This window comes from Phyllostomus discolor, chromosome 10 (assembly GCF_004126475.2).
Source record: "Phyllostomus discolor isolate MPI-MPIP mPhyDis1 chromosome 10, mPhyDis1.pri.v3, whole genome shotgun sequence".
Lineage (NCBI taxonomy): Eukaryota > Metazoa > Chordata > Mammalia > Chiroptera > Phyllostomidae > Phyllostomus > Phyllostomus discolor.
In genome coordinates, this window is record NC_040912.2 from 34,605,747 (window position 1) to 34,623,327 (window position 17,581).

General features: G+C 37.8%; 1 protein-coding gene and 1 long non-coding RNA gene across 13 annotated transcripts in view; both read right to left on the reverse strand.

Moving 5' to 3' along the window:
- The window catches only part of ADAM22 (ADAM metallopeptidase domain 22), a 225,747-nt gene that overhangs the window by 115,472 nt on the left and 92,694 nt on the right, over positions 1–17,581 (reverse strand). The window lies entirely within an intron of this gene.
- On the reverse strand, positions 8,130–16,297 carry LOC118497074. Its single transcript, XR_004899627.1, has 3 exons — positions 15,718–16,297; positions 15,557–15,559; positions 8,130–8,141 (listed from the first exon to the last, which is right to left on the reverse strand). It is a non-coding gene; the product is annotated as an uncharacterized LOC118497074 (long non-coding RNA).

Sequence of the window (17,581 nt, forward strand, 5' to 3'; positions counted from 1 at the left end):
TGCGGTGGCTTAGCACCATCAGTGAGACCATGATTGTGTTCGTCTTTCTGCTCTACCATCAGTGTGGTGGATGACCCATGCCCTTATATGGCACCTGTGAGGACCCTAACATGGCTGCTGCAATTCTAAGCCTCTCATTCAGATAAAAATATGCCAAGGTAAAAAAGCCTTGTGTTTCCTTAAAAGAGTCAGCAAACATTTCACAAAAAGCTCCTAGCATTCATCTTCTTAAGTATGTTTTGCCAGAATTACTTTACTCTGCCACACCAAAAGCAATCCTTTGACAAAGACATCTGTCTTTGAACAATCTGCATTTTCCCTTCTGGGGCTCCCCAATGAATATCATAAGTACTCAGAGAGACTTGAACAATATTGGGGGAATGAGAGTGATGGAGAGAATCTGTTGTACAGTCAACTCACAGTTGTCTCTCTTTTTTCTGATCACAAGTATGTCAGAGACTTCACATATTTCCTTAGGCTTCTAACAAAACAGAAAAGCTGCATAGTGAAGCCCTGCCTGAAGCAAAACTAGTCACAGCTCCACCATCCACATCCCACCCCACTCTCCAAGGCCGCATCCCAAACAGGAGCGATACCAGCCAGATACGTGCAAAACGCTCTCCCCCAAACCTTGCTATCAGTCTCAAACAACTTCCCCAGGAGTGGAGGAGAAAAATTACCAAAGGCAGTGTTTATTAGCAGAGCCAGACAGGTTCCTCTTGGGAATCTGATCTAGTAAATTCAGAAAAATATCATACCGCTGATGAAGCAAAGAGAAAAACAAAAAATAAGCAGACACTTGGGCAAAACTGACTTGTGCCAACAGTGAATATCAAAGTGAAAGCCCCAGATCTCTGTTGCTTAGGCCCCTGGATCCAGAACAGCCCATCTGTGATGTTAACTAGCCCTGGGATCCTTTCTCCATCAATGCCACATGAGTAAATCCCCACTATCAGACCTAGCATGAGTGAAATCTAGCATGAGTGAGCTAGTGTGAGTGACAGCGCCTACAGAAAGCTCTTGGGGCCGGGGCATGCAGGAAAGGGATTGAGCAGAAAGAAAAAAAAAGAGAGCTCGTGGACAAGGACAACAGTGTCCTTATAGCGGTGGTGAGGAGGGGGGCGGATGGAGGTGGAAGAGTGTATAGAAGTGATAAACAGCTATGGAAAACATTACAATAAAAGAAAAAGAAAGCACCTATATAAAATATTCCTTAAAGGAGTACAAATAAAAAAGGGGTTCTGTGGAAAATAACCTCATAGGGTAAGCTGATCATAAATTCCTGAGCAGGTAGGTCATGGTAGGTAGGTCTCACCCCGGCATATAACTCCATTGGTAAAAGGCTCAAAACCCTGTCCATTGTTTCTGTGCATCTAGGTTAACACCCCACTGAAATGCTTCTTTTCAGATCCTGCCTTCTGAGATGTAACCATCCTCAAGAGAACACATAGTCTTAACTATTCAGTCAACTAATCCCTGCTTTGCTTTCTCCCCTCCTCTTGTAATCTTCCTTACACCCCCTCTTTAATTGCAAATGCATAAAAGAAACTGCAAAACTGTCATTCTCTGGAGCATTTATGACCTTGCTTCCTGGCAAATGTCTTCAGTTTTGGTTCAAATAATCTTATAAAAATTCTCTACTGGTTTGGACATTTCTTACATCAACAGAGATATAATTGTAGTAGCAGCAACAGTAATAATAACAACAACAACAATAATAGTAATAATAGTTACTATTATTATTTTTTTATTTTTTAAAAAACAAGTTTTGAGTCTTCCAGGCTTTCAAATTTTAAGGAAATATTTTCCTTTGAATTATAACATCTAGGAATTAAGAGACTATGAGTCACCACGCGGATGTAATTACAGCATTTAAAAAAACCCTCTGCTAAGGAATTATGCAGCTATTTCAATCAAGCCTCTATACCTACAAATATTTCTGGGAAGGGCTCCATGTAATTTAAACCAAAACAGCCTATGCAATTTGGCTGGTTTGTTTGCAGTATTGTAGAAGTCTGCTAAGTATTGTTATTTCAATTATTAGGCTTTCTAAAAAACCTATTTAAAATGTCACTTTTTCCTTTACTGAAGCATTAAATCCCTACTACCATCAACCTAGAGCTTAAATAAATCTTCTTGAAGCCTCTTAAAGTGGAGATAATCAAATTTCCTAAGTTCTTTTTCTTAGTTCATCATTGTTTACTATTATGCAGACATCTGCTTAAATAAGTTTAAGTGTAGAAAAATGGAGGATCTCCTTAACATATGTGAAATTTTATTTTACATTACATTAATCAGGTAGAATTCACCTCATGTTCCCAGCTTACTTAGAACAGATGTGTGAATGCACCTTTGAAAATTTTGAAAGATAAAAGTGACAATTATTTTCAATCAAATACTAAAGGCTCCCCCCCAAAAATCCAAACAAAAAATGCTAAAGGCCACTACTTTTCTAAAGAAAGTAAGGAGATGTTTTTCAAATTAGAAATGTGTTTTTAAGCTTTTTTGTTCATTTGCATGCCAGAATAAGCCTGGAATAAGTAAAACAATGTATACATTTTCAGCCATAATAACTATTATCTTTTGTCTAGCAGGCAACTGTCATACATCAGAGGCAGCTGGTATAGTAGAAAGGTTTCAGAGTTTAAAAACAAAAACAAATATTTTTATTTCATATCTAATCTCTGTCATTTACTAGCTATGTAGCCTTGGTCAAGTTATTTGATCTTTATGAAAATCTCTCATGTCTAACATGGAGATTAAAATGTCTTCATAAGTTGGTATGGTATTAAACCAGAACATACGCAAAATGCTTTCCAAACCCTTACTTGAAGCATTCCACTCCCTACTCACCATCCCTATTCAGCTTTCTCTACAACTCTCACTTTAACTGTCTGGAAACTTTTAAGCCATTGACCCTACTTACCACCTTTCCCCTGTCCACCTAATCTAGTTTATACTCCATGATTCATCATTCCCTTACACCGACTCTAAACTTCCTTGCCACTCCCCTACCTCCACTATGCTCACCTGGCCAGACCTCCACATCGATAAAACCTAACTCTCCTACTAATCAAAGTCTGACAAAGAAGCAGAACCTCCTGAACGGTCATACGGAGAATTTACAACCATGATTATCAAGTGGCCCCCTCAGCACAGCACGGCCCAGGAGTCCACTGTAGTTTGCAGGTCAATTTACTCTGAGAAGACCTTTCTCCAAACTTTCCCCTCAAATCTGTAAAGCATTCCCTCCTTATCACTCCCTGTTAATGGCCTCACTTCTGTATGCACCCGATAAACTGCAAGCGGAAAGTCTCTCCAGTCCATCAGCACACCGTTTCTGAGCCAGTCTCTGCGAGGACGTTGGCAGGCATCTGCATCTTGAATACAACAATGTCTAATGATAACTCTCCTGGCCGAACACCTACACTCAATTCTTACATTCAAAACGTATGCTACTACAAAAATGTAGTAGAACAAATAAATATAATTAATAAATAAACAAAAAATGTATCCTAGTAAAAGCAGTGAAGGAAACTGGGGGACATTACCTTCACCAAAGGGTCAATACTTTTACCATCACCAATAAAGGAAGAAACCAAAATCATTGGCCCCTGAAGTGATGCCCTGAAGACACATCATGTATAATATTCCCATGAAAAATGCATAAGGAACAGATGAACAAAGCAACCTGAACCAGCAATAGATTTTCAAAGAAATAGCTTCTGAGCAAAGATCTAATCCAAGGTGCTATCAGTAAAATGTGAGCTCAAGGTCTAGATCAAAGGTTATGACCATTTATTAAGGCCTCAGAAAGACTTAAGGCTGTTTTTCCTAGACTATATTATCTGTATAAAAGAGTGTCTAAGATTTTTGAGGGCCTGCCCACTAGATCCGCAACTACACCAAAGAGTTCCTAAGAATCTTTAAGGTATACCTTATAGAAATTCTCACTGAAACAAAAAAGCTTCTAAGAATCTTAAGGGCATTGCCCCATAGCCTCTTAACTTATAGTTCAAAGTATAGAGGGGCCTGTCTCAAAAAGATTTGTGGGTGTAGTTTTATCTAATGGGGTAAAAATCCCAATGGGATTGACAGAAAACCCACCAATGGAATCACCACCAGTTTGGATAAAAATGGACAATTAGTTTAAACGCTTTACACAGTCAGGAAGCAGATCTAGAGAAATACTTAGATAAGGCCTGGGCCATTTATTATGGAAAAGATACAGTGATTTAGAGAAGCACAAACCAACCACCCCAAGGAAGAAGAACAGAACCTTAATCATAATACGTTCTGTTTTCCCGAAACAGAGGGACCTGGTGGCTGACTATTGGAATTTTAATGGACCAGTGATAGTTAGGTACCTCTTATTTCCCCCTTTCTAAAACAGGAGTACCTGCTGCAGTCACTCTATCCCCATTATATCTTGAGTGTGTGTGAAATAGAGAACTTGTCTTTTTAGTTCAAGGGTCTATCCATGAGTTACCTCATCTAAGGAGCCTTAATCACAACGGGACCTGCTTCAGAGGATGAGAACTTGAACCTTGAGTTTGAGCCTGCTACTATAATGGAATAAGATTTTTTTTTTAAGAGTCTGGAGGAATTTAGTTCATTTTACATATGTGAGAAATATAAATAATTTTTGGTCAAAGGCTAGGCTGTAGTTGATTAAAGATAACTATAACCTTGACTGGTAGGGCATCGTCCCACAAAGCACAAGGTTGACAGTTTGATTCCCAGTCAGGGAACATAGCTGGGTTGTGGGCCAGGTCCCGAGTTGGGGGTATGAGAGAGGCAACCAATCTGTTTCTCTCTCTCGCTCCCCTCTCTCCCTCACTCCCCTTCTCTCTAAAAGTAAGTAAATAAAATCACTAAAGATAACTACAAATTTTTTGTCACTCCTCTCACGGCAAAGCAGAGACCATCTCTCCTCTCCTTGAATCTGAGCTGGTCCTGTGGCAAATATCATGGGGCAGCAGTGATGCTTCCACTTTCAGGCATGTGGGACCCTGAGTCCAGCCACCATGCCATGAGGAAGTGCAAGCAACACATAACAAGGCCCCTGTAGAGGAGGCTGAAGTCCCTTGCTGGCTGCCCCAGTTTAATTCCTAGCCAATGCTGGCCCCAATTTCCAACAACATGACTGACATATGGAGGTTCAGAACAAGTCACCCCAAGATGCATCTCTGTGTTATGCAGATTGTTTTGAGCTAAAGAGACACTTCTACCCCTGTTTTAACTACTCAGAAAAATTAGAATTAGGGCCCTTGCCCATAATAAGAGATTATCAGAGATAACCTCTTTTGACCTATCTATAGGACAGGACAAACTTCTGTTTACTACACATCTCTTCTTCCTATCATCCTGCAATGACCCTTGGAAGCCCCAAACTACCTTACCTCATCCGTAGCTTAGATTATCTTAGGTACCCACTTTCCCTTCCTGTCTCTGACCTCTAGTTCATGTGGGATCTCTGACTCTCTCGTGTATGCAGAGTTCCTATACATGTGTATGCGTATGTATTAAATTTGGTTATTTTTTTCTTATTAATCTGTTTCATATCTATTTGATTGGGTCTCATGGATCAAAATGGAAAATTAAGAGATTTCATTAGGTACCTATGCTATGAAAAGCTTTTTAGAAGAACAGAACTGGGAAAATGGAAGATTTAGGAAGCCAAATTTTATTATTTTGTTTAACAGGAACAAGAAGTTATATGCTTAGAAAGTTTTAAAAAGAAAACACTCTATATTCTCTCCATTCTATGCATTCTTCCCCCTTTTCATCTTCTCTCTCTTTTGTTTCCTTACTCTAGCTAGCCAAGCATGAACCTTCCAAATCCTTTTGGCAAATTAATGTCTTTGCTGAGAATCCTCACTACAGAAAATAGATAAATGTCCCGGACCTTCAGACCACTGAAAATTAATGATCTATTCTTTAGCTTCGCTTTGTGTCAGAACTACTGTCTATAATCTAGCATATAAAATTCTTATTTTGTTTAAACTAAAAGTGAATTAAAAGCTTATCCTAGATCTGCCTTTCGGATGAAAGTTTCATTTTATTAATTTTTAATTTGTAAACATGAAAATTCCCTTCCTGCTTATGCACACACAAGGTATTTTCTGTATACCCTTGTGCCTAAGGGTGAAGCTATTTTAGTTATGTTCCACTGAGGAAGTCATAATCTCATGAAAACTTTCAGGGAGCTTTCAATGTGTTTGTCAGGACCAGGGCACTTGGAGTAAATGTGCTTAGGTAAGAATTGAGATGGGCACTATCATTAAATTAGCTCTTATTTATGGTGTCCTTATTCCTACTAGGGCAAAGGTTTTCAAGTCAGGCTTTGCAGCAAAATCACAGAATTCTTTTTTAAATGCCTGAGTACCCTCACGTCTACCAAATCAGAATCTCCTAGGTTTATTCTAACATTAAAAAAAAATGCTACCAGGACATGAAAGTATAATCAGATTAAGTCTACAAATATTTAGGTAAGATTCTATTAATATCATGCTGCGTTGGTACATTCTGATCATTGTGACTCATTACCACATTGAAGGCCAAATACACTGGTGAACACATTACAGCAAAGCAATTAAAAGGAGTCCCTGGTGAATCTTATGGCACATGATCAACAGAGGGACACATATGTTCCTCTCCATTACAGCCAAATCAGAGACTAATATTTAGGAAGAAAATTGCCAGACTTACTACAAAATTTACTTAGATTTCTTGTAAGCACCCTGGAAATGGCAGAGGCTGGTATTTTTAAAAGTTGCAAAAAAATAAAATAAAAGTTGCAATTCTTAGATGTAGTTCATATAAAGTATTCATATTAATTATTTTAATTTCTATAATATTAATTACTTGAAAATTAGACTCAGCAAGTCAGAACTAGCCTCAAATTCTCTCTCTATTGCCATCTGCCTAATAAGTATCTCTCTCTACCTTCTCTGTCTCCTTCTTCTCCACATCCATATTCTGGAAGTGAGGCCATGTCCCTTGGCCAGACCACCTCAGCAGAAGTCAAGAAGAGCCCGGTGCTCGAAGAAAGATTGTTCCCTAACCCCTCCTGTGTGACCCCATAATCTGGATGCCACGTGTGGGTCCCAATTCTGTTTGTTCCTGGCAAGAAAGCACCTACCTACCATCAACATGCACAGCCTCATCATGGAGATCTCCCTTAGAATCATCAAGATTAACCTAATCATACCCTTTACCCTGGTTCGTGTCTGTTACCTAGCACCCCTTCATCTCCAGCCCTCTAATCTCCATATGGCTCGGTGCCACCCTTCCCACCACTCTGCACCTCCAGATACCCCTTGATGGTGGCCTCTGGAACACAGGCACAACCATTAGCAAAATCCCCTATCTCTGGTCTCTTTTTTGAATAAATATTTCTTTACCATCTTATTCGGAGACCAAGCTCTCCACTATAGGAAATACTTCTGTAACTCCTCAAGTAGGGGCTGCATATTCTTACTAGGGTGGGTGGAGATGAGGCCCTTTTGCTTCTCACTGTCATGTCACGCCATTCTCCCTCATTGTATCACCCCACTTTGTATCTCACAGCACCAGACTTATACCATCTACCAGTGATCCTTGTAGTTATTTATTGACCCCTGGTCACTTCCCCTCATTCCCTAAAGATTTTAGCTTCCAGCTGACGATCACACCTTCAACACTATTCCTATCATCGTAATGGTGATTTTGGTAACTACTTAGGTGAGCTTTCCAATTCTGGCTTCTCAGCTCCTTGATCTCATCTCCTGTAAAAATCTTCTCCTCCATTCTCCCTCACCCACGCACCTTTCACCTGCCATATTCTCAGTTTTAAGCCCCTCACTCCCTGACCATCTCCACCCATCCTAGTTTTCTTTTTCAAAACCCCATTTCAGTCCCCTACCCCAATAACAGCCATAACCCATTGAACTTACTATAATTTCACAGTTCCTCACCTCCCTCATGTCTCACTCCTTTCCTTGCTCAGTTTAAATTCAATCCTAATATTCACTGCCTTGCAACTCTCCGTACCCATTTCCTAATATGTGGTTCTCCCTTAGCTAAATCAATCCTTGTTAAAATAAACTCTTTATCAACCAACTAAAGCTGAAGAATCGCACATCATCATGCTGACTGTGCTCACTTTACAATGATGAACACTAACCTCCAGGGGTCCCTTGAAACTGCCTAGCAACCACACTCCATTTTCCTAGGGCATTTACTCTCCAACCTGTGTATCAAGACCATTTCACTCCTCCCTCTCTCCTCGAACCTTCAACAACTGCTTCCTATCTATTTTGAAAAGACTTTGCTGCCTATACCACTGAGAAAAAAGCAATAAAAAGATAAGACACAGGCTTCCACCACCATATCTTTGCACCTACCAGCATCTGCACTCATAATGCTCAGCCTTCCCTGTTTTAGGGATTAGCTGTCCGTGCAACTGTCCAAAGCCAATCCACGCATTTGTGTACCACAGTTCATCCCTTCTTGCCTACTCAAGGACATGGCACCCGCTATCCTTCCCTCTCCTGATCCTTCAAATTCTCCCTTTCTACTAGATCTTTCTCATTACTGTATAAACTCTGTTATTTCTCCCATTTACCAAAACAAATAAAAGAATTCTCTTAATATCATTTCCCTGTCCAACTACAGCTACATTTCCTTCTGTCCATTAAGCAAAACCACTCAAGAGAATTCCCACAGTCAATATCTTTCCTTTCTCTCCTCCCCTTTTCTTGAACTCACCTAATCAGATCTTCACCACACCTTTCCACCAACACTGCTCTTATCAAAGTTCCTAATTACCTCCCTCCACGTCGTTAAGCCTCATGGCCATTTATCTTACCTGACCTACAAACAGCATTTGATACAGCTGATCACCACCTCTTGGAAATCTCTCCTTGGATTCCTATCAAGCCCCACACTCTCCTGGCTTTTCTGCTACTTCTCTTACTGCTTCTTCTCAGTCTCCTTTAGTTTCTTCCCATCTCCACAACCTCCAACCACTGTAGTGCCCCGTGGCTCAGTCTATATCCTCCTCTCTTTTCTTTTTACACTTAGTCCCTTGGTAATTTCATCTAATGTCTTCCTTTAAAAAACAATCATATGTTGAGAAGCCTCAGACTGATATCTTCAGTTTAGAGTTTTCCTCTGAACTCCAGAATCATATATCCAACTACATACTCAACCTCTCCTCCTGCTTATTAAATAAGCATGACAGTTAATACGTCCAAACTTGAATTCTTGATCTTGATAATAATTTTTCTACAGTCTTTCCATCTTCATAAATAGCTACTTCATTTTTCCAAAACCCAAAGACTAATCATTAACTAATCAATTTCCCTTACCAGTTCCCTTACCAATTTCCCTCATCCAGTTCATCTGGCAACTCTGTTTTCAAAATACATACAGAATGTGACCACTTCCACTGCTACCACCCTGGTCTGAAATGCCATGATAACTTGCCTGGATTCCTGCAAGTCTGAAGATCTGTTCTGTCAAGCTGTCACTGTTTCCCTGATCAACTGAATGAAGAACCTAACAGTCCCATCCTTAGTGAGAACACAGCTGAACCAGCATTATTGTCCATGATTAACGATGCTCAATTTATTGCCCTCTTTTGAGAAAGCAATCTTTCAAAATGCAGTAAAATCCTAAAATTCGGATATTCTTTGGAACAAAGAATCAAACAGAGGAAAATAACAATAAATATAGAAGACATTTTATGTCATTTAAAAAACTTATTATTATTATGAAACCTCATTGGCAAGGCTACTACAGAACTGTTAGCACAGACACTGTGAGCATAATTTGTGACACTTTCATGGAGGGCAACTGGGCAGTACATACTGGATGAATATGTTTTTCGAACTTGCAATTTGGTTTCTAAGAATTTAACCTAAGGAAATAATTTGTAGTGTGTACAGATGATTAGGTATAAAAATTGTCAATACAACATTACCCTGGAGAAACACTGGACATAAAAACAGAGAAGCAATTAAATAAAAGGGCACAAAAATTTACACTTAAAACACTCTACTGACACTAATATGTCATTGAAGATTAAAGTTTCAAATTTTGCAAAACAAAGAAAAATATATATGTAAAGGAAAACTTCAAAAACATACATTAAGATGCTAACAGTTGCTTATCCCTGGTTAATTAGATTATGCTACATTAATTTTACACATTATATAATCTAAAAATTTAATATAAAGATGTATAACACTTAGAAAACCAAAGAAATGTCACATATAGAATTTCATAAAAATGAGAAAACTAAATTTGAAATGTATATGCATATTTCACAAAGCCATCATCCCAAAGTTATTCACAAAACAACTTAAATATGCAAAAATAGATGACTGGGCAAGCAAATTATTATCCATCCATTTGGTAGAAAATAACAAAATAAAAAACTTCTAAGAAGAGTTTGTATTAACAGGGAAACTACTTAAGTTAAAAAAATAGTACCTGAAATAATACAGAGAGAATATAACAATTATACGTATATAACAATGCACAGAAAAAAACTGGAAGGAAATGTACCCAAATGTTTAAAAAGTTCACTTTAAGTGGTAGCACTTTAGGTCATTAAAAATTTTTTTTTAGTTTGTTAAACTTTTTTTTTTCTGGGTTTTTTCTCTTTTTTTCTGAGTTTTTTCATTTTTTTTCTTGAGCCTTTCTCAAAAAGTATGCTCAAACACATATCATGATTTTTAATTTTAACATTAATAGCAATAATAAATAACAGTTAACACTTTTGAGCCCTTACCACTAGTATGATACTACTGTCACTACTATTACTTTTATTATTATTACTACTACTATTGAACTAACACCTTCACATGCATTTAACTCATTTAATCTTCACAACGACTTTGTTAAGTAGGTATCATTAGTATCTCCATACAGATGGGAAACTGAAGTACAGAGAGATAAGAAACTTATTCAACCGTAGGCTGGCAGTAGGAAGTGGTAGAGCCAGGATCCAAATTCAGACAGCCTGACTCCTGAGCTCATCCTCTCAGCCAACTAAAACCAACACTGACCATGTATTTTCCCTTCTCCCATAAGATCTACTCTTCTAAAGTTTCTACACACATCACTGAAAATCAGCCCCAAACTTTTCCAAACTGTATAACCTACAAATGGTCAAGAACATCAAGCAGTCTTATCAATTCCATTTTTTTCTTAGCTACATCCTTCTTGTGGCCTTCCACCCTTCTGCCGGTATGTGGGCTAATTGCACTCTGGGCTTGTAAAGCTATAATCCTGGAACTCCCTTCTATTTGTTCCTCACTGTCAACCCGATTCCTATATCTTATATCTTCATCTTTGTTGACCTTCTCCTTTTTATTTTGGTGGGACTCCGCCTCCATACCTTCCAAATAAAGAAGGTGTGATGTTCGTTTATTTTAGACCTTGCATGCACATATCTGAGAACTCATCTTTGATGGTTTGGATTTGTCAGTACAGAAATACCCCAGAATTTACACAACACTGCTCCCCTGTCTCCCAAAGTCTAGTATTTTTCTCTCCTTTTCTACTTTCTCTTTTGTCCTCTTTTCTGGAAGACATTCTTTCCAACTTTATCACTTAACTTTTCTATTGCTTTTTATTGTTTCTAATTTTTTTCTAGTTATTTTTCTCTGGATTTTTAGTAGCATTTTCTTGTTTTATTTATCTCTCTGAATACATTAGTATTCAGTTGCGTTTTTAAAGATTTTGTTCTGTTCCCTGAATTTGCTTTCTTCAGCTGAATTCTTTTCATTGTTTTAACTGATTTTTTTTTATTAGATGTTCTCAAAAAACTGGTAACCCATATTCTAAGGTTCATACTTTTCACACTTGCCTTTGTATTCTAACCATTGGAATTCCAAAACTTAGTTTTGACAGTAAGGAAGCCCTTCCAACCTACTGGTGAAGGAGAGTTAGTCAAGATAAAAAGAAAACACTCCTTTTCTTCTAAAGCAGCAGGAAAGCAAATACTGATCTATGTTGTGTAAGTCCTTGAAAACATTATCTCCAACAATAAATTCTTATCCGGTGTCCAGACATAAAAACTGTTACTATGTTCTATGAAACTAAGTATAACCTACAAAGTCTATAATTCTATTTGGTTTCCTTACTTAATAATCTGTTATTCTATTAATAAAATTTAAACAGACATATCTGTTTTCTGTAAAGCACAAATAATTATGAAGCCAAAAGAGTATTTCTGGCACTTGTCTTCTCCCATATGTTTATAGATATGAAACAAAATTATGACCATCACATTTCCCATCATAAAACAAAGTTTTAGAGCTTAATACATTTTTAAGTTACTAAAAACCACCTTCTCTTTCAGCTCCACACCACACCCCAGTTTTCTGAGTCACCTGGTGCCTCCATTTCCAGTTCCAGGTTCTGCTTCTTGTTGTAATTATAATAGAAGTCAGCTTTCCTGCTTGGTTAAGCCAGCTACCACTTGGCCATTGTTGTTCTACCATCCAAAACTGTCCTGGTCTCATCTGCTCTGCTCTTGTGAATTTATTTTATCCTCACTGTCTTCATAATGGAGGAGAGATGCATGTTAGGGTTCAATCTGCCAAACCTAACCAGGAATATGTAGGTTATTTTTTATGTTTATTTTTCTATCATAATCATAAAATGTTTATGATGGAAAATTAATAGATTACAGCTGAGCCAGGGAAATCTAAGGAATATGGGCAAGAATAAGACACCAGAGTAGAAAATTATATCTCATCGCTTGTCTCCAGACTCCAGCAATAAGTCCTTAAAAGGTTCCCTTTCTGCTCCCATACACTTCATTCATTTGCACTGTCATTTCCTTATCTATTTCTAGCTTTTAATTCCAAGGGTCATTTCCAGCAAATGTTAGCCAATTTATAATTATGTTTTATGAGCAAATGGTAATCATACCAAGTCAAGCTTTGTCACTTTGGTTCCACTAAAATGCCTTTGTTTCTTCACAATACCAGAATGTTACAATAAATAATGATTGGCTTTAAAAAATTATCACAGAACGGAATAGCCAGCTGAACATCGTCACTTTCAAAACTGTCATCTTGAGATCCTAGTGCCATGATATTGCAAATGCTCAAAACTTTGTTAAGCCCTGGCTAGCGTAGCTCAGTGGATTGAGCATGGGCTTCAAACTAAAGCATTGCAGGTTCGATTCCCAGTCAGGGCACATGCCTGGGTTGCAGGCCATGGCCCCCAGCAACCGCACATTGATGTTTCTCTCTCACTCTCTTCCTCCTTCCTTTCCCTCTCTAAAAATAAATAAATAAGATCTCTAAAAAAACAAACAAACAAAATATTTTTTAAAAAAAACTTTGTTAAAATTTCCTTTATGGAATTGCCTTCAGAGATATTTTATGAGACATAAAAAAACCCGTCTCATTTCCTAACTGTATCTTCTGAATGACAAAAAGGCTACTCATCCCTACTAGTGAACAGATGATTGTGAATGCCTGTTGGCTGCTTCCAAAACTCAAATATAAAATATATCTTTAGTCATTGATATTATACCACCATTTAAAAAGTTTTAAAAATTTGCTATTGACTTTGGTATCAATCCTCCTCAAGAGATCTAACACTGTTTTGAGCAACAGGCTGTTATTATTGTAACGAATGCAAGGCCCTCCTACGGTGACAACTTGGAAGGAGACAACTCGCTTGGCTGTACAAGTTTTGAAAATCTTGTTTAAAAAGAGTGTCACTAATTTATTGTCATTCCTCATACTTGCTTAAATGAGCAGTAAATGGAAAGAAAGCTATTCAGGATCTTGGCACTATGGCCTGACTGAGTTAATTTCCATATTCTAAGAGCTAATAATCATGACACAAAATAGCAAACATAAAAGTTAAATATGTGCCCTGGCTGGTGCGGCTCAGTGGACTGAATGCTGGCCTGTGAACCAAAGGGTAGCTGGTTTGATTCTTAGTCAGGGCCACATACCTGGGTTGCAGGCCAGGTCCCCAGGAAGGGGCACACAAGAGGCAACCACACATTCAAGTTTCTCTCCCTCTCTTTCTCCCTCCCTTCCCCTCTCTCTAAAAAATAAATTTAAAAAATAATAATGAAAAGTTACATATGCTTGGGTCTCCCATTCTCTTCAATCAAAGTTATCTCTAGAAAAACCTTAATATTCTTGTGGAAAATTACTAAACATTTTACATCTGAAAATACATAAAAGTAGATAAGAAGGAAAAAGAGAAAGATATATATATATATATATCCAGACACAGAGGACTGCTTATCTTAAGCTTTTGAATGTGGCACCTCTTTTCACATTTATCTGATGAAACACTGTATTCCTGTCTATCTAAACTCAGTAACCCACATAGGAAAAAGAAAAACAGCACTTTCATTGCTGCTCTTCAGTCATAAATTTAAAAGTGTTTTTGTACGAAAGAGCAATCAATGCATAATGTTAAATCTTTATGTTCAGCTACTAGGGAATAAGCAGAGATCCTGAAACAAAATAATTTTTTTATTGTAAACATCCAACTAAAAAGGACCTAAGATATACCTCATGACTGACATATTCCTCCCTCTAGTTTTTGCTCTTATTTTTAGTATCAAATGAATTAGGCGTTCATGGGGGAATGTTTTAATACAATTAAGCCTTCTCTTGCTTTTAAATAAAAGCAGAGAAGAAAGAACTTCTGAGCATTCCATACAGATGTACCAAGAAGCATTAAAAAAAACCAACTATGACTTAAACAGGGAATCCATAAATATTTAAAAACTACAATAAAATTGAAGTGGGACCTAGAGATTGCACAGGACTACAGAAATATTTCTCAAAATGCCTGAGAGTCCTGTGGGGTTTTTCTTATATGCAGATTCCTAGGCCATGAAGAATGCTACCGGCCCTGGGGAAGCCTTGGAAGCTCACCGGCAAACCAAACAGCACGTAAAACATTGGTTGTGGCAAGAGGTTGGAGACTAAAAAAACTGGGTTATTACAGTTCTAGGAGAGAGGACCAAATGGTATGGAAAAGAACATGAAACATTTTTAAAAGGCATGTGCAATAAAAACAGCACATAACCAAACATGGGAAGGATTAAGAAAGAAGTGTTAGGGAGCCTCACTTCCCTCCAATACTCCCTGTTTCCATGCCCAGGGGTCAGCGCTGGATTCTTACCCTTCTCCTTAGCTGAGGAAATGAACTGACCTGGTTAGGAGTAATATTGGTCTACTTTTCTGAAATGCAGGTAATCTTTGCAAAGTTTGTAAACATTGAGGACCTTCTTTCTCTTCCTCTCTGCTCCAGACCAATACAAACATGTGAATACAGATTATGAGAAACTATGCCCATTCTACAGACCAAAATCTTCCCAAAATACCAAAGTCTAAACTTCACAGGACCACATAGATGAACAGTGACAACTTCACTGAACTAGTTAGTGGGGCCAGTAGACACCGTTAAGTGAGCATGTGTACTGTGTGGCTGTTACATTCAAAATGACTGAGCAAGTAGAGCAATGAATCTGCATCAAATTTTGTGCTACGCTTTCACTTTCCCCTGCAGAAACTGTCTGGACAATTCAGAATGCTTTCAGGAACAATGCAATGAGTGCATCAAAAATAAAAGTGTAGCACAAACTCTTCAAAGATCATTGAGAATCAGATGAAAGTGATCCATGTTCTGGAAGGCCTGCAACAAGCACAACACCTGAGAATGTTGAGCATGTACGGGATGCAATCCACAAAGATTGGTGACTGACAGTGTGAGAACTAGAAGCTTATCTGGGGATTCCCAAAACAATTGTGTATGAGATTTTGATGCAGGATCTTGGCATGAAACATGTCATGGCAAACTTTGTTCCATGGTTTCTGCTACCAGAGCAGAAGGAACATCGTGTTGCTGCTGCTAATGACTTGATTCAAACTACTACCAATGAACCAGATTTCCTCAAGGAGGTCATAACTGAAAATGAATTGTGGATCTATGGCTATGATCTGGAAACAATGGCCCAGTTGTCACAACAGAAGTCTCCTGGTTCTCCACAACTGAAAAGGCATGACAAAGTTGCAGACAGATCAAGACCATGTTAACTGTGTTTTTTGATTGGGAAGGTGATGTACATCACAAGTACGCCCCTCTAGGCCAAACAATTAATAAGGAGTACTACCTCAACATTCTTCATTGGCTGAGAGATGCAATAGGACAAAAACGGCCATAGCTACAGGCAACTGGTGATTGGCAGTTCATCATGATAACATGCCCACTTAGGCATCATGTCTTGTACAGAGTTTTTTGCAAAACATCCAATTACCCATGTCACTTAACCCCCCTATAGCCCAGACCTGGCACCCTGTGATTTCCGGCTTTTCCCAAAATTAAAATCACCTTTGAAAAGGAAGAGATTTCAGACCATCCATGAGATTCAGGAAAATACGACAAGGGCAGCTGATGGAGACTGGGAGAACTGTGTAAGGTCCCAAGGTGCCTGCTTTGAAGAGGACTAAGGCATCCTTGCCCTAGGTACAATGTTTCTTGTATCTTGTATTTCCTTCAATAAATGTCTCTATATTTCATATTACATGGCTGGATACTTTCTGAGACAAGAGTTTTAAAATAGAAATCAAAAGTAAAATTATGTAACTGTACTTTTCTTGTATATCTGAGTTGAACTTTTTTTTAGATATTTTAATAAAGTACATATCACTATTTCCTGTTCTGAGTGCACATCATATTCCAAAGATTCTGTTATGAAAAGCATTTTATATAAAATGACATAATATTTTGTCAGTTTAAAATAACATCTGCTGACCAAAAATAAAAGTTATATACCACTCACCAACTCTAACCTTAGGTTTCTCAATTTATGATTAATGTCACAACAGACACATTCACACTTTAGTTATGCAAATGGCACAGAAGAGTGTACACAAAAAAGTTCTATCCCAGACGTGAAAAGGTTTCAGATCCTGAACAAGTTATTTACCCTCCATGGACTTCACTTTGAATTAAAAAAGAATCTAACTCCTTATTTTATAAATAAAACTGACACTCAAAGAGGCTAAGAGATTCCCCAAGTACTTGGAACCTGTTAGGAGCCACTAAAACTTCAGTCTAAGGCCTCCTTCAATAACAACTGACAGGACTTTTTGAAAAGTGTACCTGGAGCCTTACTTCATACTAATACCCATATAAATGCTAATTGGGTTAAATCATCAATTATCAAAAATAAAATCATAAAAGTAGTAGGAGAAAATCGGAATGACTATTTTTTCAATAAAGAGGACCTTTCTGAAACCAAACCAAAACTAAAAGTAAAACATCTAATAAATTTAACTACATAAAATTTAAGTAGTCCCTTGACCAATGACATTAATCCACTGAAGGGTAAAGAGTGAAGGAAGAATTATATGTAGAATATATAGAGTGGTCACAAAACATGGAAACAAAGAAAATATTATTTGATCAAAGTTATATTCCCTATTCTCCATTTATTATAATTCTCCCATGTTTCCAGAGGTGTTGACTATCATGTATAGCAAACAATTACTTAGTATTCTTAATATATTGAGATAACTTATAAATCAGCAAGAAA